General features: G+C 40.4%; 1 long non-coding RNA gene across 1 annotated transcript; it reads right to left on the minus strand.

Annotated features, from left to right (window-relative positions):
- Positions 1–15,129: 15,129 nt before the first annotated feature.
- Positions 15,130–16,606, minus strand: LOC123112758 (uncharacterized). The gene is made up of 3 exons (XR_006455692.1): positions 16,370–16,606; positions 15,420–16,278; positions 15,130–15,337 (listed from the first exon to the last, which is right to left on the minus strand). It is a non-coding gene; the product is annotated as an uncharacterized lncRNA (long non-coding RNA).
- Between the last annotated feature and the right edge of the window lie 7,334 nt (positions 16,607–23,940).

Genomic DNA, 23,940 nt, shown 5'->3' on the forward strand with positions numbered 1-23,940 from the left:
CTGCGTGCCGGACTCATCGTCATTGAAGCCTGGTTCAGGAGCTACTGAGGGAGTCCTGGATATGGGGGTATCCGGACAGCCGGACTATATTCATCGTCCGGACTATAGAAGCGTCAAGATACAAGACTCAAGACTTCGGCTCGTGTCCGTAGGGGACTCTCCTTTGTGTGGAAGACAAGCTTGGCGATTCGGATATTATGTTTCCTTCTTTGTAACCGACTCCATGTAAACCCTAGCTCTCCAGTGTCTATATAAACCGGAGAGGATGGTCCTTAGAAGGCCGATCACATTTACAATCATACCATCATAGGCTAGCTCTTAGGGTTTAGCCTATACGATCTCGTGGTAGGTCTACTCTTGTATTCCACATATATTCAATATTACTCAAGCAGGAAGTAGGGTTTTACCTCCATCGAGAGGGCCCGAACCTGGGTAAACATTGTGTGCCTTGCTTCTGATTATCATCGGCCTAAGACGCACAGATCGGGACCCCCTACCCGAGATCCGCCGGTTTTGACACCGACACAAGGTATGTCGAAACCTTGTGCTAAGTTGAGCACCAATTAGAAGTTGTGCCTGACGAAAATATTTGTATTATATGCTCTAGGAGCGAGTGCCAAAATTGAGTGATACGTTTCCAACGTATCTACTTTTCCAAACACTTTTGCCCTTGTTTTGGACTCTAACTTGCATGATTTGAATGAAACTAACCCGGACTGACGCTGTTTTCAGCAGAACTGCCATGATGTAGTTTTATGTGTAGAAAAGAAAAGTTCTTGGAATGTCCTGAAAATCCACGGAGGCACTTTTTGGAATTAATAAGAATTTCTGGGCAAAAGAAATACACCAGGGGGCCCACAGGCTGTCCACGAGACAGGGGGCGCCCCCCCAGGGCACGCTCTCCTATATCGTGGGCCCCCTGGACCTCCACCGACGTCAACTCCAACTCCATATATTCTGTCTCACGGAGAAAAAAATCAGAGAGAAAGTTTCATCGCGTTTTATGACACGGAGCCGCCGCCAAGCCCTAATCTCTCTCAGGAGGGCTGATCTGGAGTCCGTTCGGGGCTCCGGAGAGGGGGATTCGTCGCCGTCGTCATCATCAACCATCTTCCATCACCAATTACATGATGCTCACCGCCGTGCGTGAGTAATTCCATCGTAGGCTTGCTGGACGGTGATGGGTTGGATGAGATTTACCATGTAATCAAGTTAGTTTTGTTAGGGTTTGATCCCTAGTATCCACTATGTTCTGAGATTGATGTTGCTATGACTTTGCTATGCTTAATGCTTGTTACTAGGGCCCGAGTGCCATGATTTCAGATCTGAACCTATTATGTTTTCATGAATATATGTGTGTTCTTGATCCTATCTTGCAAGTCTATAGTCACCTATTATGTGTTATGATCCGACAACCCCGAAGTGACAATAATCGGGATGCTTCTCGGTGATGACCGTAGTTTGAGGAGTTCATGTATTCACTATGTGCTAATGCTTTGTTCCCGTTCTCTATTAAAAGGAGGCCTTAATATCTCTTAGTTTCCACTAGGACCCCGCAGCTACGGGAGGGTAGGACAAAAGATGTCATGCAAGTTCTTTTCCATAAGCACGTATGACTATTTACGGAATACATGCCTACATTACATTGATGAATTGGAGCTAGTTTTATATCACCCTATGTTATAACTATTGCATGAGGAATCACATCCGACATAATTATCCATCACTGATCCATTGCCTACGAGCTTTTCATATATTGTTCTTTGCTTATTTACTTTTCCGTTGCTACTGTTACAATTACTACACAAAAACCCAAAAACATTTATCTTTACTTTTGCTACCGTTACTTTTATTATCATACCACTTTTGCTACTAAACAATTTGCTGCAGATACTAAGTTATCCAGGTGTGGTTGAATTGACAACTCAACTGCTAATACTCAAGAATATTCTTTGGCTCCCCTTGTGTCGAATCAATAAATTTGGGCTGTACTTCACGCTCGAAAGCTGTTGCGATCCTCTACACTTGTGGGTTATCAAGACTAATTTCTGGCGCCGTTGCTGGGGAGCATAGCTCTACTCTCTGAGTCACTTGGGATTTATATCTGTTGACCACTATGAAGAACTTGAAAGATGCTAAAACCAAGATCTATCCCTCAACTACGAGGGGGGGGGGTAAGGAACTGCCATCTAGCTCTGCACTAGATTCTCCTTCTGTTATGAGTAAGTTTGCGACACCTAAACCTGCTACTGCTATGAACGCTGATATGTTGCATGTTATTGATGATGCCACTTCTGCTATGCATGATGAAACTACTTCTGTGCTTGATACTACTTTGCCATTAGGTGAATTTCTTGATGAACAACTTGCTAGAGTTAGGGGGAATGAAATTACTGAAGATCCTATTACTGATGATAGTGATGATGAAGGTTCTCCCAATGATTATGTATTGCCTGTTGTTCCTAAGGGTTATGTTATGAATGAAGAAGCTGCTAGGGAAATCTTTGCTTGCAATGATAGAAGTGATCTTAAGAAATTATTAGCTAAATGGAAGCGGCAGTCTCTTAATGCTAGAATGAAACCTGACCCTGCTTTTGCTACTTCACCTATCTGTGTTACTGATAAGGATTATGAATTCTCTGTTGATCCTGAGATTATTACTCTAGTTGAATCTGATCCTTTTTATGGCCTTGAATCTGAAACTATTTTGGCACATCTTACCAAGATGAATGATATAGCTACACTGTTTACTAATGATGAGAAGTCTCGCTATTTTTATATCCTTAAGATATTTCCGTTCTCATTAAAGGGTGATTCTAAGACTTGGTATAATTCTCTTTCTCCTGGTTGTGTTTGTAGTCCCCAGGATATGATTTATTACTTCTCTGCTAAATATTTCCCTGCTCATAAGAAACAAGCTTTCCTGCGGGAAATATATAACTTTGTGCAAATAAAAGAAGAGAGTCTCCCACAAGCTTGGGGGAGGCTTCTCCGGTTACTTAATGCTTTGCCTGATCATCCTCTTAAGAAAAATGAAATACTTGATATCTTTTATAATGGACTAACCGATGCTTCCAAGGACTACTTGGATAGTTGTGCTGGTTGTGTTTTTAGGGAAAGAACAGTCGACGAAGCTGAAATACTATTGAATAATATCTTGACTAATGAAAATAATTGGACTCTTCCTGAACCAATTCCTGAACGAATTGATCCAACTCCTGAGCCTATTCCTAAACCCACTCTGAAGAAGAGAGGTGTTTTATTTCTCAGTCCTGAAGATATGCAAGAGGCAAAGAAATCAATGAAGGAAAAAGGTATTAAAGCTGAAGATGTTAAGAATTTACCTCCTATTGAAGAAATTCATGGTCTTAATATACCGCCAGTTGAAGAACCATATTGTCTTGATAACCCGACACAGGTAGTAAAGGTAAATTCTCTCTATAGATATGATAAAGTTGAAATCCCCTCTACTAAGTTTCATAGCCCATGCTTAGATGAATTTGATGACTTTATGGCTAGACAAGAAAGTTTTAATGCTTATGTTGGTAGAGAGTTAAAGAATAATGCTTTCAAGATAGGACGTGTAAGTAATAATCTGGCTAGAGTTAAAGATGAACTTCACCTCATTAGCAAATATGCTTCTATGGTTGCTACTCAAGCTGAGCAAGTACTTAAAGCTCAAAATGATTTGCTTGATGAATTAAATAATAAGAATGACTTTGCTGTTGGAGTGGCTACTAGAACTGGTAGAATGACTCAGGAACCTTTGTATCCTGAAGGCCACCCTAAGAGAATCGAGCAAGATTCTCAGAGAAATAATTTAGAGGCACCTAGTTCTTCTAAAAATAATAAGAAGAAAAATGATAGGACTTTGCATGCTTCTAGTGAACCTACTGTAGAAACACCTGAGAATCCAAATGATATTTCTATCTCTGATGCTGAAACTCAATTAGGTGATGAACATGAACCTAGTGATACTGTTAATGATAATGTTCATGTTGATACTCAACCTAGCAAAAACAATGATGTAGAGATTGAACCTGCTGTTGATGTTGATAACCCACAATTAAAGAATCAATGTTATGATAAGAGAGACCTTGTTGCTAGGAAGCACGGTAGAGAAAGAGAACCATGGGTTCAGAAACCCATGCCCTTTCCTCCTAAACCATCCAAGTCAAAGGATGACGAGGATTTTGAGCGCTTTGCTGAAATGATTAGACCTATTTTCTTACGTATGTGCTTAACTGATATGCTCAAAGTAAATCCTTATGCTAAGTATATGAAGGATATCATTACAAATAAAATAAGGATACCAGAAGCTAAATTTTCCACCATGCTTGCTAACTACACTTTTAAGGGTGGAATACCAAAGAAACTTGGAGATCCGGGTGTGCCAACTATACCATGCTCCATTAAAAGAAATTATGTTAGAACTGCTTTATGTGATCTTGGAGCCGGTGTTAGTGTTATGCCTCTCTCTTTATATCGTAGACTCGAATTGAATAAGTTGACACCTACTAAAATATCTTTGCAAATGGCTGATAAATCAACTGCAATACATGTCAGTATTTGTGAGGATGTGCCTGTTGTGGTTGCAAATGTCACTATTTTAATGGACTTTGTTATTCTTGATATTCCCGAGGACGATAGTATGTCTATTATCCTTGGTAGACCTTTTCTTAATACCGCAGGGGCTGTTATTGATTGCAACAAAGGCAATGTCACTTTTCATGTTAATGGTAATGAGCATATGGCACACTTTCCGAGGAAACAATCTCAAGTTCATAGCATCAATTCTATTGAAAAAGTTCCAACTATTATTTTTGGAGGTTTTGAATTTCCTCTCCCTACTGTCAAGAAAAAGTATGATATTCTTATTGTTGGGGATTTTCATATCCCCGTTGAGGTAACTTAGTGTTATTCGAATTTTCTCTGGTTCCGTGTTATTCGGAATGAGTTTGTTAACAAGACTTGATCAACCTTGTTAGTGGATTCATTTTGATGATCACGAGATGGACGAAACTAGAAGGCACAACCTTCTGTATCCTCTTTTTACTTTCTGTTATTTAGAATAAATAAAGCAAAAATAGTATTATTCGTCTGTTTTCTGATTTATCCGTGCAATAAAAAATAGTCCAAAAATAAAAGTGCTCCAAATGCCCTGCAAATTAGTATGATTTTTTCTGGAATATTTGAGGATTTTAGGCACTGAAAACACTGCAGGAGGGGCAAGCACCAAGCCACAAGGGAGGAGGGCGCCCCCCCTATAGGGCGCCCCCTGTCTCGTGGGCCCCTGGTGGCCCCCTCCACTTATGCCAGCACCCACACACTTCATCTTCTACCCAAAAAAATCCCCATCCAGCTCAAGCACGAGTTCTAGCTCGTTTGCTGCGATTTTCGATCTCCTAGCTCAAAGCTCCATTCACAAAACTGCTTTGGGAGATTGTTGCTTGGTATGTGACTCCTCCATTGGTCCAATTAGTTTTTGTTCTAGTGCTTTATTCTTTGCAAATTTTTGCTGCATAGGTGACCATGTTCTTGAGCTTGCATGTCAAAATTTTGAGGTCCCAAGCAATTCCAATGCATGATATAGGCTCTAGGCACTTGTAGGAGTAGTTGCTACCAATCTTGTTTAGTTTTATTCACTTTTATTTTGAAGTTACTAAAATTTCAGAAATTTTCAGAAAAAGAATTATGCTTAGAAGAATGTACCAAGGTGGTTCCTTGGCAAAGAAAGGGCCAAGGATTGCTATACGTGAATAAGATGTTGAATTGCCGAGGGACGCAAATGTACGGGCTTGTGAGTGTCCATCTGATGATTTTATGGTCGAAGCAGGCTTCAAGGAGGAATTTGACTCGTATGTGCGTAATGCCGAGCTGGAGGACTTCTTGCAAGATAAGTGTCCGCAGTATTATCAATTGACTGATTCTTTTGTGCGGAGGTTCAAATATACCAGTGCGCATAATTCTCCTAGTGTTATGTTTGATATTTATGATACATCTTATACCATGGATTTAGAGGATTTTACAACTTCTTGCAAACTCCCGCAGTGGGGTAATATTAATGATCCTCACAAATCTGAATTTAGAGATTTTCTTGCTAGTATACTATGGGAGAATCTAGGGACATAACACAAGCTACCATAGGGAGCATTCATTTTCCTGCTATACATTATTTTGCTCTCTTCATTGGTAGATGTATTAACGGTAAGGATGAAGCATGTCGCATGTGTGTCCCTGATCTGTGTGTCCTCAAGAGTGTTGTGTTAGGTTTTAAAGGTTATAACTTGGGGGCAATAGTTGCACGTAGGTTGCAGAATAATAGTAGAAAGGGAGATTTATTTGGAGGAATTTATGCAACCCGTGTGGCTAATTATCTTAATATAGCCCCACGAGAGGGGGATATGATTTTACCTCCTGTTTATTTGGATAAAGAAGCTATGTTCAATCATTATTTTCTTGAGAGGAATGAACAATTCCTCCATTATCGACTAATCTATGACAGACGCAACGTCGTCCCTGTTACTCTTCCTGCTCCCTACCTTTTTGATTATCAGGCAAAAGGAAGATATGTTGTCACCAAGGAGGAAGCAGCTGAATACGAGAGGGGAGTGGAGGCAGCTCGCCAACACGCCGCGGCTCAGGAGGTGGTTGCCGCTGCATCTCGGTACAACCTCGGTTTCACTTATGGATATCAGCCAGGCGGTCCTTGGTACTAGACCAACTTAGGCCAAAAGCCTAAGCTTGGGGGAGTACGTATTTCTCACCGACTTTACATTCATGTTCACACACTAGTCATCGGTGCTCGTACTCTTTCATTGTATTATCCATGCTAGTTTAAATTTATTTTTCTAGTCTTCTTTTTGTGTGTTTGATAAACCTTAAGAAAAAACAAAAATATCAGTTAGTTTAATTTCCATGCTTGTAGTAGAAATTAAAATGAAAACCCAAAAAGATTTCTAGTTCTTCTTCTTACTTGTTGGGAGCTTTCCCGTGTAAATAGTTTTATTTTCTTTTATTTCCTTTGGGGGTCGAGAAGACCATATTGAAAATGTTTAGTGGCTCTCATATGCATGATTGTTTATTTAACTTAGAGCTCATATTACTAGTCTTCTCTTTTGAGTTGAATGCTTACAGATTCCAGCTTAGTCCAATGCACGTACACTCTTATTATTATACACATCATTCGGTCATGCAAGTGAAAGGCAATAATGAGGATATATGATGGACTTATTGGGATGAGAAAAGCCGGTATGAACTCGACCTCTCTTGTTTTTGTAAATATGATGAGTTCATCGTTTCTGAGTCAGTTATTACGAAGTAAACATATTTGCAATGACATTTAGAGATTATAGTTGCTTGTGCCATGCTTGATTAGTGATACGTCTCCAACGTATCTATAATTTTTGATTCTCCATGCTACTTTATGTACTGTTTTGGACTATATTGGGCTTTATTTTCCACTTTTATATTATTTTTGGGACTAACCTATTAACCGGAGGCCCAGCCTAGAATTATTGTTTTTTGCCTTTTTTAGTGTTTCGAAGAAACAGAATATCAAACAAAGTCCAAACGGAATGAAACCTTCGGGAACGTGATTTTCTCATCAGATAAGATCCAGGAGACTTGGACCATCCGTCAAGAAAGCCACGAGGCGGTCACAAGGGTGGAGGGTGTGCCCCTCCCCCTGGGCGCGCCCCCTACCTCGTGGGCCCCTCGGAGCTCCACCGACGTACTCCTTCCTCCTATATATACCTACATATCCCCGTATGATCCCAGGAGAGCCAAAAACCTAATTCCACCGCCGCAACCTTCTGTATCCATGAGATCCCATCTTGGGGCCTGTTCTGGAGCTCCACCGGAGGGGGCATCCCCCACGGAGGGCTTCTACATCATCACCATGGACCCTCCGATGAAGTTTGAGTAGTTTACTTCAGACCTTCGGGTCCATAGCTAGTAGCTAGATGGCTTCTTCTCTCTTTTTGGATCTCAATACAATGTTCTCCCCCTCTCTTGTGGAGATCTATTCGATGTAATCTTCTTTTTGCGGTGTGTTTGTTGAGACTGATGAATTGTGGGTTTATGATCCAGTATTATCTATGGAAAATATTTGATTCTTCTCTGAATTCTTTTATATATGATTGAGTTATCTTTGGAAGTCTCTTCGAATTATCCGTTTGGTTTGGCCAACTAGATTGGTAGTTCTTGCAATGGGAGAAGTGCATGGCTTTGGGTTCAATCTTGCGGTGTCCTTACTCAGTGACAGAAAGAGTTGCAAGGCACGTATTGTATTGTTGCCATCGAGGATAACAAGATGGGGTTTTTATCATATTGCATGAATTTATCCCTCTACATCATGTCATCTTGCTTAAGGCGTTACTCTGTTTTTACTTAATACTCTAGATGCATGCTGGATAGTGGTCGATGAGTGGAGTAATAGTAGTAGATGCAGAATCATTTCGATCTACTTGTCTCGGACGTGATGCCTATATACATGATCATTGCCTAGATATACTCATAACTATGCTCAATTCTGTCAATTGCTCAACAGTAATTTGTTCACCCACCGTAGAATACTTATGCTCTCGAGAGAAGCCACTAGTGAAACCTATGGCCCCCGGGTCTATTCTCATCATATCGATCTATATCACTTTATTTACTTGCTTTGTTTTTACTTTACCTTTACTTTTTACTTTGCTTCTATCTATCAGAAACACCAAAAATATTATCTCTATCAGATCTCACTCTCGTAAGTGACCGTGAAGGGATTGACAACCCCTAAGCGTTGGTTGCGAGTTGCTATTGTGTTGTGCATGTACGAGGGACTTGCGCGTGACCTCCTACTGGATTGATACCTTGGTTCTCAAAAACTGAGGGAAATACTTACGCTACTGTGCTGCATCATCCTCTCCTCTTCGGGGAAAACCAACGCAAGCTCGAGACGTAGCAAGAAGAATTTCTGGCGCCGTTGCCGGGAAGTCTTACGCAAAAGTCAATATACCAAGTACCCATCACAATCCCTATCTCTCGCATTACATTATTTGCCATTTGCCTCTCGTTTTCCTCTCCCCCACTTCACCTTGTCGTTTTATTCGCCCTCTCTTTCCCAATCTCCTCCTCTCTTTCCCGTTTGCCTTTTCTCGTTGCCTTTCTGTTTGCTTGTGTGTTGGATTACTTGTTGCCATGGCACAAGATAATACCAAATTGTGTGATTTCTCGAATACCAATAATAATGATTTCCTTAGTACTCCGACTGCTCCTCTTAATAATGATGAGTCTTGTGAAATCAATACCACTTTGTTGAATCTTGTTATGAAAGATCAGTTCGCCGGCCTCCCTAGTGAAGATGCCGCTACTCATCTAAACAATTTTGTTGATTTGTGTGATATGCAAAAGAAAAAAGATACGGATAACAATATTGTCAAATTGAAGTTATTTCCGTTTTCACTTAGAGATCGTGCTAAAGTTTGGTTTTCGTCTTTGCCTAAAAATAGTATTGATTCTTGGAACAAGTGCAAAGATGCTTTTATCTCTAAGTATTTTCCTCCCGCTAAGATTATCACTCTTAGGAACAATTTCATGAATTTTAAACAACTTGATCATGAGCATGTTGCCCAATATTGGGAAAGAATAAAATTAATGCTTCGCAATTGCCCTACTCATGGTTTGAATTTATGGATGGTCATACAAAATTTTTATGCCGGATTGAATTTTGCTTCTAGAAATCTTTTAGATTCGGCCGCGGGAGGCACGTTTATGGAAATTACATTAGGAGATGCTACCAAATTGCTTGATAATATTATGGCTAATTATTCTCAATGGCACACCGAAAGATCTTCTAGTAAAAAAGTGCATGCTATAGAAGAAATCAACGTTTTGAGTGAAAAGATGGATGAACTTATGAAGATGTTTGCTCCTAAAAATACTCCTCTTGATCCCAATGATATGCCTTTATCTACTTTTCTTGAGAATAACAATGAATCTATGGAGGTGAATTTTGTTGGTAGGAATAGTTTTGGAAACAACGCTTATAGAGGGAATTTTAATCCTAGGCCTTATCCTAGTAATCCTTCTAAAAATTATGGAAATTCCTACAACAACTCTTACAGAAATTTTAATAAGATGCCCTCTGAATTTGAGAGTAGTGTTAAAGAGTTTATGAATTCACAAAAGAATTTTAATGCTTTGCTTGAAGAGAAATTGCTTAAAGTTGATGATTTGGCTAGGAACATTGATAGAATTTCTCTTGAAATTGATTCTTTAAAGCTTAGATCTATTCCTCCTAAGCATGATATCAATGAGTCTCTCAAAGCCGTGAGAATTTCCATTGATGAGTGCAAAGAAAGAACCGCTAGGATGCGTGCTTCCAAAGATGCCTTTATTAAAGCGTGTTCTTCTAATCCCTATGAAAATCAAGATGAAGATCTAAAAGTTATTGATGTGTCCCCCATTAAATCTTTGTTTTGCAATATGAATCTTGATGAAACTGAATATGATCTTCCTTTACCTAAAAGGTGTTCTAAGAATTCGGAGTTTCTCGATCTTGATGATGAAATTGATGAAAGTGGGATTGAAATAAATAAAAACTGTGATGTTGCTAAACCCACTATTCTGGATCTCAAGGAATTTAATTATGAAAATTGCTCTTTGATTGGTTGTATTTCCTTGTTGCAATCCGTGCTAGAATCTCCTCGTACTTATAGTCAAAATAAGGCCTTTACCGAACACATTGTTGATGCCTGGATGCAATCTTATGAAGAAAAACTTGAGTTGAAAGTTTCTATCCCTAGAAAACTCTATGATGAGTGGGAACCTACGATTAAAATTAAAATTAAAGACTTTGAGTTTCATGGTTTATGTGATTTGGGTGCTAGTGTCTCTACTATTCCCAAAACTTTATGTGATTTGCTAGATTTCCGTGATTTTGATGATTGCTCTCTAAACTTTCATCTTGCGGATTCCACTATTAAAAAGCCTATGGGAAGAATTAATGATGTTCTTATTGTTGCAAATAGGAATTATGTGCCCGTAGATTTTATCGTTCTTGATATAGATTGCAATCCTTCATGTCCTATTATTCTTGGTAGACCTTTCCTTAGAATGATTGGTGCAATTATTGATATGAAGGAAGGGAATATTAGATTCCAATTTCCCTTAAAGAAGGGTATGGAACACTTCCCTAGAAAGAAAATAAAATTACCATATGAATCTATCATGAGAGCCACTTATGGATTGCCTACCAAAGATGGCAATACCTAGATCTATCCTTGCTTTTATGCCTAGCTAAGGGCATTAAACGATAGCGCTTGTTGGGAGGCAACCCAATTTTATTTTGTGTTTTTTGTTTTTGCTTCTGTTTAGGAATAAATAATATATCTACCTTCTGTTTGGATGTGGTTTTATGTTTCAATTAGTGTTTGTGCCAAGTAGGACCTATAGGATAACCTACGATGATAGTTGATTTGAATCTGCTGAAAAACAGAAACTTTAGCGCTCACGAGATTAGCTGCCATTTTTTACTGGAGCGTGCTTTTGCGTTGATTCTTTTTGCTGCTGATCAATAAACAAATTTTCCAGGACTTCCTATTTTGGTAGAATGTTTAGAGTTCCAGAAGTTTGCGTTAGTTACAGATTACTACAGACTGTTCTGTTTTTGACAGATTCTGTTTTTCGTGTGTTGTTTGCTTATTTTGATGAATCTATGGCTAGTAAATTAATTTATAAACCATAGAGAAGTTGGAATACAGTAGGTTTAACACCAAAATAAATAAAGAATGAGTTCATTACAGTACCTTGAAGTAGTCTTTTGTTTTCTTTCTCTAACGGAGCTCACGAAATTTCTGTTGAGTTTTGTGTTGTGAAGTTTTCAAGTTTTGGGTGAATTCTTTTGATGGATTATGGAACAAGGAGTGGCAAGAGCGTAAGCTTGGGGATGCCCATGGCACCCCCAAGATAATCCAAGGAAACCAAAAAGTCAAAGCTTGGGGATGCCCCGGAAGGCATCCCCTCTTTCGTCCACTTCCATCGGTAATTTACTTGGAGCTATACTATTACTAGTATAATGCCCGTGCGTTGCCACGGGCTCTTGAAATATTTTGCTGCAATTATGTAAACATAATGCATGTAAAAAAGATAGCACAGGTATAATCGAGTAATAATTTAAGTCCACTTCACTTACATTGTAAACTGTTAATAAAAGGCAATTTGACAATGCATACATATAGTGCGATGATCGAACTAAAATTTCGTTACAAATTAATATATATTTGATGCGTTTAACAAATTCTTGCACAATAACCGTCCACCATGACCGCTCCACCACCACCCTGAGGCTCGACACGAGTCAACTTTAATCGTGTCAAATATACATTGTTTGGATCCTCATGCACATTAAGCAACATTCTTAATTTTTTCTGCCTACATTATTCTTCTTCGTCTTCATTCTCCTGCTCCTCTTCACTTACTATCTCTACATTCCCTATCCAAGCCAACCGCAACCATCAATGGCCCATCCGGCTCAAAATCCCCAAACCTTCTACACCCAAACTACGAACTTTGAGGGACTTTTTGCCAATATTTTCTCCTTTCAAGTCTGCAAACAATAATATTAATGTAAAGTAATTAGTGTAAAGTGGTTTATGCCCACTCATGGCCAGTATAACCACGAACTCTGCCGTCTCGCCTACATGATGTGCGTCCACTCCCACAATTTTCCCCCTTACTCTGGCGAGGCCTCCATTACTTCCGAATATTTTGTTCGGATTATTTGCCATCAAGGATAAATTAGCATATGTGATAAAAGTTCCTATGATTTGACACTACAGAGGTAGAGCAACATGAAAAATAAAAGATCATGCTTCTAAATTTTGGACTTTTGTAGTTTAAAAAAATGGCGATAATCTTACAACATTTTTCAGACTCCCGTCCTAATTGAAAATGATTGATGCATTAAGAAACACCTACGGAATCCAAAAAAAACTAACAGAAAGCGATAGTGACATGGATGGCTACCTTATTGCTTTGGAAGTGGATGGCATGAGCCGTCCCCTATATGCACGAAACAGTCCCAGCCATGCAGAGCTAGCCGAGAAACATTGGGTCAAAACAAGGGTGTTGGTACCCTGAGCAACGACACCATCACGTTGACAAATGCCCAACCCAATTGCTCGTCGCCATCCTCGGCCACCACCTGGACATACTCCTCTAGATCCAGGCGTTTCAAACGACATCCTCCCCGCTTCCCCTGGGCGATGGCCGACTACCGTAACTTCTCTGGAGCGAATCCTTCCAAAGCGCTGCCGACAACATCGTCCCTGTGGCGCTGCTCCTTCCTTTTCATGCATTTTGCTTCATTGACCTCCTTCCTATGAAGTTTTAGTAACAAGGTAGTAAAAAAATTCAGATATTAGTACAAGAAAAATGAGCCACTTGACAAAGTTTTAGTAGAAATCAGATTTTCGGACAACAAGATATTTTAGTACGTACTAAAAAGAATAGTACAAGGGCAATCATCCGAACAATATCATCAGAAGTATGAAACTGAACCTTTAGTCGCAGCAGGTGACTACCCTTGTCATCTCAAGATTCAAGCCTCTCCTCTTATCTTGTTCTCCGAGCATGCACTAAAAACTGCAAAAAATACAGAACATGTACATGTGTGAACTGAAATAGTGGAACTCAAACAAACCTTCATCAATAGATCTTTTTTGAACTATATGGTCGATTATGTACATGGTCCTCATAATGAAAACTAAAATATTGGGTTAGCCTTTCCCATATCTTTTTTGAAGAAAATCATAAGCATCAGCACCTACTATGTGGAAGACAAATCTCCCAGCTTGTTTGTGATTCAGAATTCAACTGCATTCAGGCCAATACGAATAGCATCTCAAGGATCTAGGTAAATACCTGGAACAAAACTCAATGAAGAACCATAACATCAGTCAAAACTAAACATGGAAATTTTGAACTCACCGACTTTATGTCAGTCCAGTAGAACGCCCGTGCGTTGATATGGGCTACAATGCATATAAATAAATCAAAAAAATAATTAAATTCTAAAGTGGAAGCTCATTTCTCCCTCCTACCTTCGAGTGTGAACGTACATCAAACGGACATCTAACAGGATCCCCAAAATTTAACCGTCCGGAGAATAAGGTATCTTCAAATCCATGCATATCCATATGTGAGGAAGAAATATGGTTATCCAGACTATCTGCCATGTTATCTCTAACAAGTGCGGGCCGAACAAATTAAAAAAAACCACACCCACGACGCACCCTTCTCTTTCCCTGCCGAACCCTCACCTCCCCGCTCGTTTCCCGCCATAACGGGACATTTTTCACTGGAGCCCTCTCCATTGAAACCAGATAACGCCCATCTCACCTTCGTCATGTCGCACTCTCTTCTTCACATTGTATTTCCCCATGGACCGCCGAGGAGTCCCCCGCAAACCGCCCCGCTCTCTGTTCTGTTCCCCTCCCCATGGGTTTTTGTCGATAGGGGGGAGTTGTGCGCCACCCATGACACCCTCCGAGCTAAGAAGGTAGATCTGATGTCTCCTTAGCCATTTTCAGATTGTAACATATAGTTCCCCTCCCCATGTGTTTGTGTGGAACCAACGTCGGGAGTCAGCCGAGCGCCACCCTGGCGCTGGTTTTGGCAATGCTCCATGTGCCCAGAGATTCCGCGTGATCCACCGATGCAGTGAAGGCAGGAGCCTCCGCCATCATCGTCGACCGCCTAGGCTTAGCCCGTCAGCATCCTCCGGCGACGAAGGAGGTAACGGAGAGAGGACACAGTGACCCTAGAGGCCGGGGGGATTGGATCCACCCGAGTCACCGGCCACGGTGGCAACATGGGGCCGACCTACTTTTTTTTGTAGAAGCATATATTGAGAAAAAAAGCCCAAACAATGAAAAGGAGAATAACAATGATAATTTTCTGAGAGACCCCACTTCTTGGTGTAAGATTTTCATCTAAGAAAAATAAATACACAACAAGAAGATGGAAGCTACCTCAAGTTATGAAAGCCCCCATATTCTTGTTAGTACTATATATATGTCATTAGGGCATCTCGTACTGCCTTCAAGATTAAAAAATAGATCTATACAAGAAAAGCAGATCCTTCAAAATTGCAATATCAACTAATATTACACCTATGCATTACTAAGGTCTAAGGAGTATTAAAATATGAGATTTACAGGAAACAAATTGGAAAACTATTGAGATATTTCAAAAGAGAAAACATATATACAAGGGAATATATTGCTTCAATTCTCACATTTTCAGGCCTGTCACCTCCATCGTAATTATATGTGTCTTTATCCCTCTAGGACTACAGGAGAAAAATGCATATGCACATGTTAGTGGGTACCATGTTAACAAAAGAAAGTTCTTTCGATTAACAATAGCAGTACCATGAATGTTGTTCCACTTGTCTACAGCTCAATGGTTGCCTGGCACTGAAAAGTCTATCTCATTCTTACCTGCTGAATGGTTTCCTTTAGCTGTCGCTATTCTTTATGGATATACCGTTGCTGGCCTAACTGTCTCTGGTGAAATCACGTTAGAGCATGTGTGACTGGACTATATATTCCCTCCATCCGAAAAAGCTTGGGACAAGCTTTTTTGGATGGAGGGAGTATGTTGGACTGGAATATATGTGTCTCGGCTGGACTGGACCTATCCGGCCGTTAGATACTTGTGGTGTGAGGAATGAAAGGAACAGTGTATACAGATGAGTAAATATGGTACTATATAAATGCAAAGGTATCACTACTATTGTCTGTTGGTCTAGTGAGAAACGACGTAGCTCTTTTGCCACCAAATTATCCTGGAACATGCAAGTACAGTACAAAAAGATGTTGGATTTGCCCGCTGAATAACAAATTCAGTTAGAATTTCATGTCGGCAGCAATCAAGATTTCTTATTGCCATTACGAAAGGACGAAGCAGAGTAGAGATAGCAGCAACTGGCCACCAAATTTTCGGACTACGATTGTTTGAGAGCACGTGGCAAAATCTTGAAGTTATTTCGGAGCTATCAAATACTGCAATCCATATGATCATATATTACATCACATAAGAATAAGATGCTACTATAAATGATATACTTACTGAATTTAATTTATCAGGTAATCGTTCAGTCACTACAACATTATTTAGTTCTGCAAACATCTTGATTAATAGATTACGGGATACCTTTAGAAGACTTGAAGTAACCAACGTGTGACTGATCCATCCTGTCAAGTTTGTTGGGAATTCCAATAGCATGTACTGCAGGTAATCATCCGAAACAAATTCTAGAATATAAAGAGGGACAACAAAGAGTTATAGGTTGAAGTGGTATATAGTTTCAAACGATTACCTAATAAACATAGTGTCAGTCTCCAACTCTGCAATAATGACCTCTTATGCAGGAACCTACAAGAAACTGAGGGAAATACATATACAAAATCAAGCTGTACATTTGACAGTACTTGGTAAGAATGGTAAGATACAGATAATTAAAGTACATAACTTGCAAAACAATTTGTTTGCTACATTACGATTAGAAAACACATCAATCATTGCATTTCTAAGATTGTAAACCTGAACCTCCACAGTTAGTACTCTGTGACAAAGAGCAAAAGCAATGCATAGATGCATAACCAAACCACACGGGGATGCCAACATTCACCTAGAAAACCTGCTGGAAGTACAAAATCCCTGACAGCCCGGGGAATCGAAGAATTCGCCTTTCCATCTTTGACAGTGTTCATCAAAGATTCATCATGATTCTCCCAATGAACATGCATGCAGCTTAGAGTTGCCATCCAACAAATACCTGATAGTCACATCAATCAGACAATGAGAAACTCTCACAAATATAGACTTGATAACTCTTTGCAAATTCAGTCAGGCATATCAGCAAACAAATGGACGGCTGCTATTGGATTTCAGAAGAGAAGATACCAATCTGTTGCAGCCACATTCCCAAGGAGATGTGGCGTCCATGGCTGCTGAGTCATGCGACCTTTGGCAAGTATGCAACCAATTTCAGAAGAGAAGATACCAATCTGTTGTGGCCATGTTCCCAAGCTGATGTGGCGTCCATGGCTACTGTGTCATATGATCTTTGGCAAGTATGCAACCAATTAGAATTGAATGTTTCAGAGATGGTATGAATTAATTCTACTTATAACTAAATTGTTGAGATTAAACATACATTACTTCGGCCTTCAGTCCTAGCAGCTAAAACACATGAAGAAGGCAATTGAGTTGCAAAAAATAAAGGGGGTGATGGAGAGAACATGTAACTCACTCAAGAATTACACAACCAACACGACTCTATTACAGAGCATTATAAAAATTATTAACTTTAAAGTATGATCCGTGAGATAAAAAATAAGATAGTGTTTTTTTATTCAATCGCCATATTTTGAACTGATACTTCGAAACAAACTTGTTGTGACATTTTGCTAGCAATCAGGTCACTGAAGGTGGGGCGGTGTCGGACGAAAAATAAGCAGTTTGGATTATCCACATACCTCTGTTGGTTTACCATATCACATGATGCAGCCGATGTGCATAAAATCAATAGCCGTGGGGAAGATTTGTGTTCGTTGCTCTTCTCCTTCATCATTCATCTTGCTAGCATGGAGAAAAAGCATTGTTGCCCATCTCTTATTTGAAAAGATCGCAAAATCCAAAAAAAGGATGAAATGTAGAGACTGCGAGAGCAATAGGAATACCACCGATGGATCCCCTCAGTGGTCGTATGTTGATTGAATATTTGCCGCTGATGATCTGTACTTGAGGCAGGCCTCGAGGCATTGGCATCCACCACTCCTTTGTCTCGGTGCCCAGCGGCAACGGCGCCAAGGGGGGCGGCTCGTCGGTGCCGCCACCGTCTCCTCACCGGCAAGATCGGCCTCCAGTCTCTCGGATCCGTGATGTAAAAGGCTTCTGGCGCCGATGCGAGAGGCGAGGGGTAGAGGTGTGGCTGCAGGTGGAGGGAGACATGCGTCGACCGGATCGGGGGAGGAGGGAGACATGCAGCGGCCGGGATCGCGGGAGGATGGAGACATGCGGCGGCCGGGACACCATGCCGGCCGCCGTCACCATTGCCATGACTCGTCCCACTGTGATGCAATGGATCGCGGGGCGGCGCCGGGAGTGAGGGAGAAGGTGGGGGCGGGTGGCACCGGGATCGGGGGAGGAGATGGGGGCGGGCGGCGCCGGGAGCCGGGGAGGAGATCGGAGGCTGGCGGCGAAGGGATCTGGAGGCCTCACTTGAGGGCCCCCTAAGAGGGAGAGAGAGGTGGCATCGCGAGGGGTGGATTGAGAGAGGAGCGGAGGCGTACGGTTTTTTTTTCTCGTTTTGCAGCGGGTGCTGCGATGCGAGGTGAAACGAAAAACAACTGACGAAAAAAAACATGGAAGGTGGGACGAAAATTGACCGGCGGAGACTACCAACTGCTCCATTAGGAGTAGAGAAAATGTTTTCTAATTAAAGTGATTGAGTGATTTAAGGTAAGGTTAATTAATTTAGATTTGATTTTTAGTGATTGTTAGTAAAGTATGATGCGTCTTTAAAATCTTTTATTTGTTTCCTTAAAATCTATTATTTGTTTCCTAAAGAAATTTGCAATAATGGAAGGTATCGGTTGATTTGGATAGGTGCTGATTTGGAAGGAAAGAGCTGAGGGGTAAATAAACCGGTGAATAAGAAACCAGCATCGAAAAAAAATTACGATGGTTAACCTATGAAAAAAAACCGGACGAAAGTGGTGGGACGAAAAAAAACTGGAAGCGAGACTACCAACTGCTCCATTAGGAGTAGAGATTCACCAACATGATATGTGTTTTGCTTGGAGCATCTTGTATTATTTGCGTCTTTGCTTGTTAGTTTACCACAATCATCCTTGATGTACACACCTTTTGAGAGAGCCATACATGAATTGAAATTTGCTAGAATACTCTATGCGCTTCACTTATATCTTTTGAGCTTGATAGTTTTGCTCATAGTGCTTCACTTATATATTTTGAGCGTGATAATTTTTGCTCTAGTGCTTCACTTAGATCTTTTTGAGCACGGTGGTGGATTTGTCTTAAAGAAACTTGATCTCTCATGCTTCACTTAGATTATTTTGAGAGTCGTCAATAGCATGGTAATTTGCTTAATGTTAATATACTTGGTGTTCAAGATATGTGAAACTTTCTTTTGAGTGCATTGAATACTAAGCTAGGTTTGATACTTGATAATTGTTTTGAGATATGGAGGTGATAATATCATAGTCGTGCTAGTTGGGTGATTATGAATTTGAAAATACTTGTGTTGAAGTTTGCAAATCCCGTAGCATGCACGTATGGTTAAAGTTATGTAACAAATTTGAAACATGAAGTGTACCTGGCTTGTGCATCCTTATGAGTGGCGGTCGGGAACGAGCGATGGTCCTTTCCTACCAATCTATCCCCCTAGGAGCATGTGCATAGTATTTGAATTTTTGATGACTTCTAAATTTTTGCAACAAGTATATGAGTTCTTTTGACTAATGTTGAGTCCATGGATTATACGCACTCTCACCTTTCCGCCATTGCTAGCCTCTTCGGTACCGTGCATTGCCCTTTCTCACATTGAGAGTTGGCGCAAACTCCACCGGTGCATCCAAACCCCGTGATACGATACGCTCTATCACACATAAACCTACTTATATCTTCCTCAAAACAGTCACCATACCTACCTATTATGGCATTTCCATAGCCATTTCGAGATATATTACCATGCAACTTCCATCATCATCATCGTGACATGCATTACTTTTGTCATATTGCCATTGCATGATCTTGTAGTTGACATCGTATTTGTGGCAAGCCAACATGCATTATTTTCCATACATGTCACTCTTGATTCATTGCACCATCCAGGTACACCGCCGGAGGCATTCATATAGAGTCATATCTTGTTCTAAGTTTCGAGTTGTAATCCTTATGTTGTAATCAATAGAAGTGTGATGATCATCATTATTAGAGCATTGCCCAAAAAATGAGAGAAAGGCCAAAAAAAAGGAAAGGCCCAAAAAAAGGGCAATGCTACTATCTCTTTTTCCACACTTGTGCTTCAAAGTAGCACCTTGTTCTTCATGTAGTGAGTCTCATATATTGTGCTTCAAAGTAGCACCTTGTTCTTCACGTAGTGAGTCTCATATATTGTGCTTCAAAGTAGCACCTTGTTCTTCATGTAGTGAGTGTCATAAGTTGTCTTTCTATACTAGTGGGAATTTTTCATTATAGAACTTGGCTTGTATATTCCTACGATGGGTTCCTCAAATGCCCTAGGTCTTCATGAGCAAGCAAGTTGGATGCACACCCACTAGTTTTCTTTTGTTGAGCATTCATAGCTCTAGTGCATCCGTTGCATGGCAACCCCTACTCCTCATGTTGACATCAATTGATGGGTATCTCCATAGCCCGTTGATTAGCCTCGTCAACGTGAGACTTTCTCCTTTTTGTCTTCTCCACACAATCCCCATCATCATATTCTATTCCACCCATAGTGCTATATCCATGGCTCACGCTCATGTATTGCGTGAAGGTTGAAAAAGTTTGAGATTATTTAAGTATGAAACAATTGCTTGGCTTGTCATCGGGGGTATAGAAGTTGGGAACATCTTTGTGTGACGAAAATGAAGCATAGCCTAACTATATGATTTTGTAGGGATGAACTTTCTTTTGCCATGTTATTTTGAGAAGACATGATTGCTTTGATTAGTATGCTTGAAGTACTATTATTTCTTTGTCAATATGAACTTTTGTCTTGAATCTTTCGGATCTGAATATTCATATCACAATTAAGAAGATTTACATTGAACTTATGCCAAAGTATCACTCCGCATAAAAAATTCCTTTTTATCATTTACCTACTCGAGGACGAGTAGGAATTATGCTTGGGGATTCTTGATACGTCTCCAATGTATCTATAACTTTTGATTGCTCCATGCTACTTTATCTACTGTTTTGGACTATATTGGGCTTTATTTTCCACTTTTATATTATTTTTGGGACTAACCTATTAACCGGAGGCCCAGCCCAGAATTGCTGTTTTTTACCTTTTTTAGTGTTTCGAAGAAACAGAATATCAAACGAAGTCCAAACGGAATGAAAACTTCGGGAACGTGATTTTCTCATCAGATAATATCCAGGAGACTTGGACCCTCCGTCAAGAAAGCCACGAGGCGGTCACGAGGGTGGAGGGCACCCCCCTCCCCCCTGGGCGCGCCCCCTACCTCGTGGGCCCCTCGGAGCTCCACCGACGTACTCCTTCCTCCTATATATACCTACGTATCCCCGTATGATCCCAGGAGAGCCAAAAACCTAATTCCACCACCACAACCTTCTGTATCCACGAGATCCCATCTTGGGGCCTGTTCTGGAGCTCCGTCGGAGGGGGCATCCACCACGGAGGGCTTCTACATCATCACCATGGCCCCTCCAATGAAGTGTGAGTAGTTTACTTTAGACCTTCGGGTCCATAGCTAGTAGCTAGATGGCTTCTTCTCTCTTTTTAGATCTCAATACAATGTTCTCCCCCTCTCTTGTGGAGATCTATTCGATGTAATCTTCTTTTTGCGGTGTGTTTGTTGAGACCGATGAATTGTGGGTTTATGATCCAGTATTATCTATGGAAAATATTTGATTCTTCTCTGAATTCTTTTATGTATGATTGAGTTATCTTTGCAAGTCTCTTCGAATTATCCGTTTGGTTTGGCCAACTAGATTGGTAGTTATTGCAATGGGAGAAGTGCATGGCTTTGGGTTCAATCTTGCGGTGTCTTTACTCAGTGACAAAAAGAGTTGCAAGGCACGTATTGTATTGTTTCCATCGAGGATAACAAGATGGGTTTTTTTATCATATTGCATGAATTTATCCATCTACATCATGTCATCTTGCTTAAGGCGTTACTCTGTTTTTACTTAATACTCTAGATGCATGCTGGATAGCGGTCGATGAGTGGAGTAATAGTAGTAGATGCAGAATCGTTTCGATCTACTTGTCTCGGATGTGATGCCTATATACATGATCATTGCCTAGATATACTCATAACTATGCTCAATTCTATCAATTGCTCAACAGTAATTTGTTCACCCACCGTAGAATACTTATGCTCTCGAGAGAAGCCACTAGTGAAACCTATGGCCCCCGGGTCTATTCTCATCATATCAATCATATCACTTTATTTACTTGCTTTGTTTTTACTTTACCTTTACTTTTTACTTTGCATCTATCTATCAAAAATACCAAAAATATTATCTCTATCAGATCTCACTCTCGTAAGTGACCGTGAAGGGATTGACAACCCCTGAGCGTTGGTTGCGAGTTGCTATCGTGTTGTGCAGGTACGAGGGACTTGCGCGTGACCTCCTACTGGATTGATACCTTGGTTCTCAAAAACTGAGGGAAATACTTACGCTACTGTGCTGCATCATCCTCTCCTCTTCGGGGAAAACCAACGCAAGCTCGAGACGTAGCAATTAGCTATGAGTTATAATGGTTTACCTTGCGTGCCTACATGCTATTAGACTGACTATGATGTGGTATGATGGGATGGTATCCTCCTTTGAATGAATCGAGTGACTCGACTTGGCACATGTTCACGCATGTAGTTGAACCAAATCAACATAGCCTTCACGATATTTATGTTCATGGTGGATTATATCCTACTCATGCTTGTATTCGGTGTAAATTAATTTTAATGCATGTTTATGACTGTTGTCGCTCTCTCAGTTGGTCACTTCCCAGTCTTTTGCTAGCCTTCACCTGTACTAAGCGGGAATACTGCTTGTGCATTCAAACTCCTAAAACCCCAAAGTTGTTCCATATGAGTCCACTATACCTTCCTATATGCGGTATTTACCTGCCGTTCCAAGTAAATTTGTATGTGCCAAACTCTAAACCTTCAAATGAAATTCTGTTTTGTATGCTCGAGCAGCTCATGTTACAACTAGGGCTGCCTATATCTTCCAGGCTAGGTGGGTTATTCTCAAGAGGAGTGGACTCCGCTCCTCATTCACGAGAAAGGGCCGGTAACCGGGATGCCCAGTCCCATGATCCAAAAAGATCAAAGCAAATCAAAATAATTAAACAAAACTCCCCCAGGGCTGTTGTTAGTTGGAGGCACTCGTTGTTTCGAACAAGCCATGGATTGATGCTTGTTGGTGGTTGGGGGAGTATAAACCTTTACCATTCTATTTGGGAACTGCCTATAATGCATGTAGTATGGAAGATACAGCCATCTCATAGTTGTTGCGTTGACAGTGAAAGTATGCCGCTCAAAATGTTATTTAATCTCTATTTTAAAATCGAGCTCTGGCACCTCTACAAATCCCTGCTTCCCTTTGCGAAGGGCCTATCTATTTACTTTTATGTTGAGTCATCACTCTTCTTATTAAAAGCACCCGCTGGAGAGCACACTGTCATTTGCATTCATTATTGTTGGTTTATATTGGGTATGACTTGACTGGATCTCTTTTACCATGAATTACAATGTTTAGTCCGTCCTTGATCTTTAAAGGTTCTCTGCATTTATGTTTTGCGGTCTCAGAAAGGGCTAGCGAGATACCATTTTGTTATATGATGTTATGATTGTTTTGAGAACATGTTGTCATCCGAGTTTTATTATTATAGCTCGCTAGCTGATTATGTTATTGATATGAGTAATTGTGAGACCTAAGTGTTATTGTGAGTATGGTTAGTTCATAATATTTGCTGAAACTTGAATGCTGGCTTTTCATGTTTACAACAACAACAGCAAACAGAGTTTGTAAAAGTTTTTCTTTATCACTTTCAGTTTATAAACTGAATTGCTTGAGGACAAGAAAATGTTTAAGCTTGGGGGAGTTGATACGTCTCCAACGTATCTACTTTTCCAAACACTTTTGCCCTTGTTTTGGACTCTA

The sequence above is a fragment of the Triticum aestivum genome, chromosome 5B (genome assembly GCF_018294505.1).
Source record: "Triticum aestivum cultivar Chinese Spring chromosome 5B, IWGSC CS RefSeq v2.1, whole genome shotgun sequence".
NCBI lineage: Eukaryota > Viridiplantae > Streptophyta > Magnoliopsida > Poales > Poaceae > Triticum > Triticum aestivum.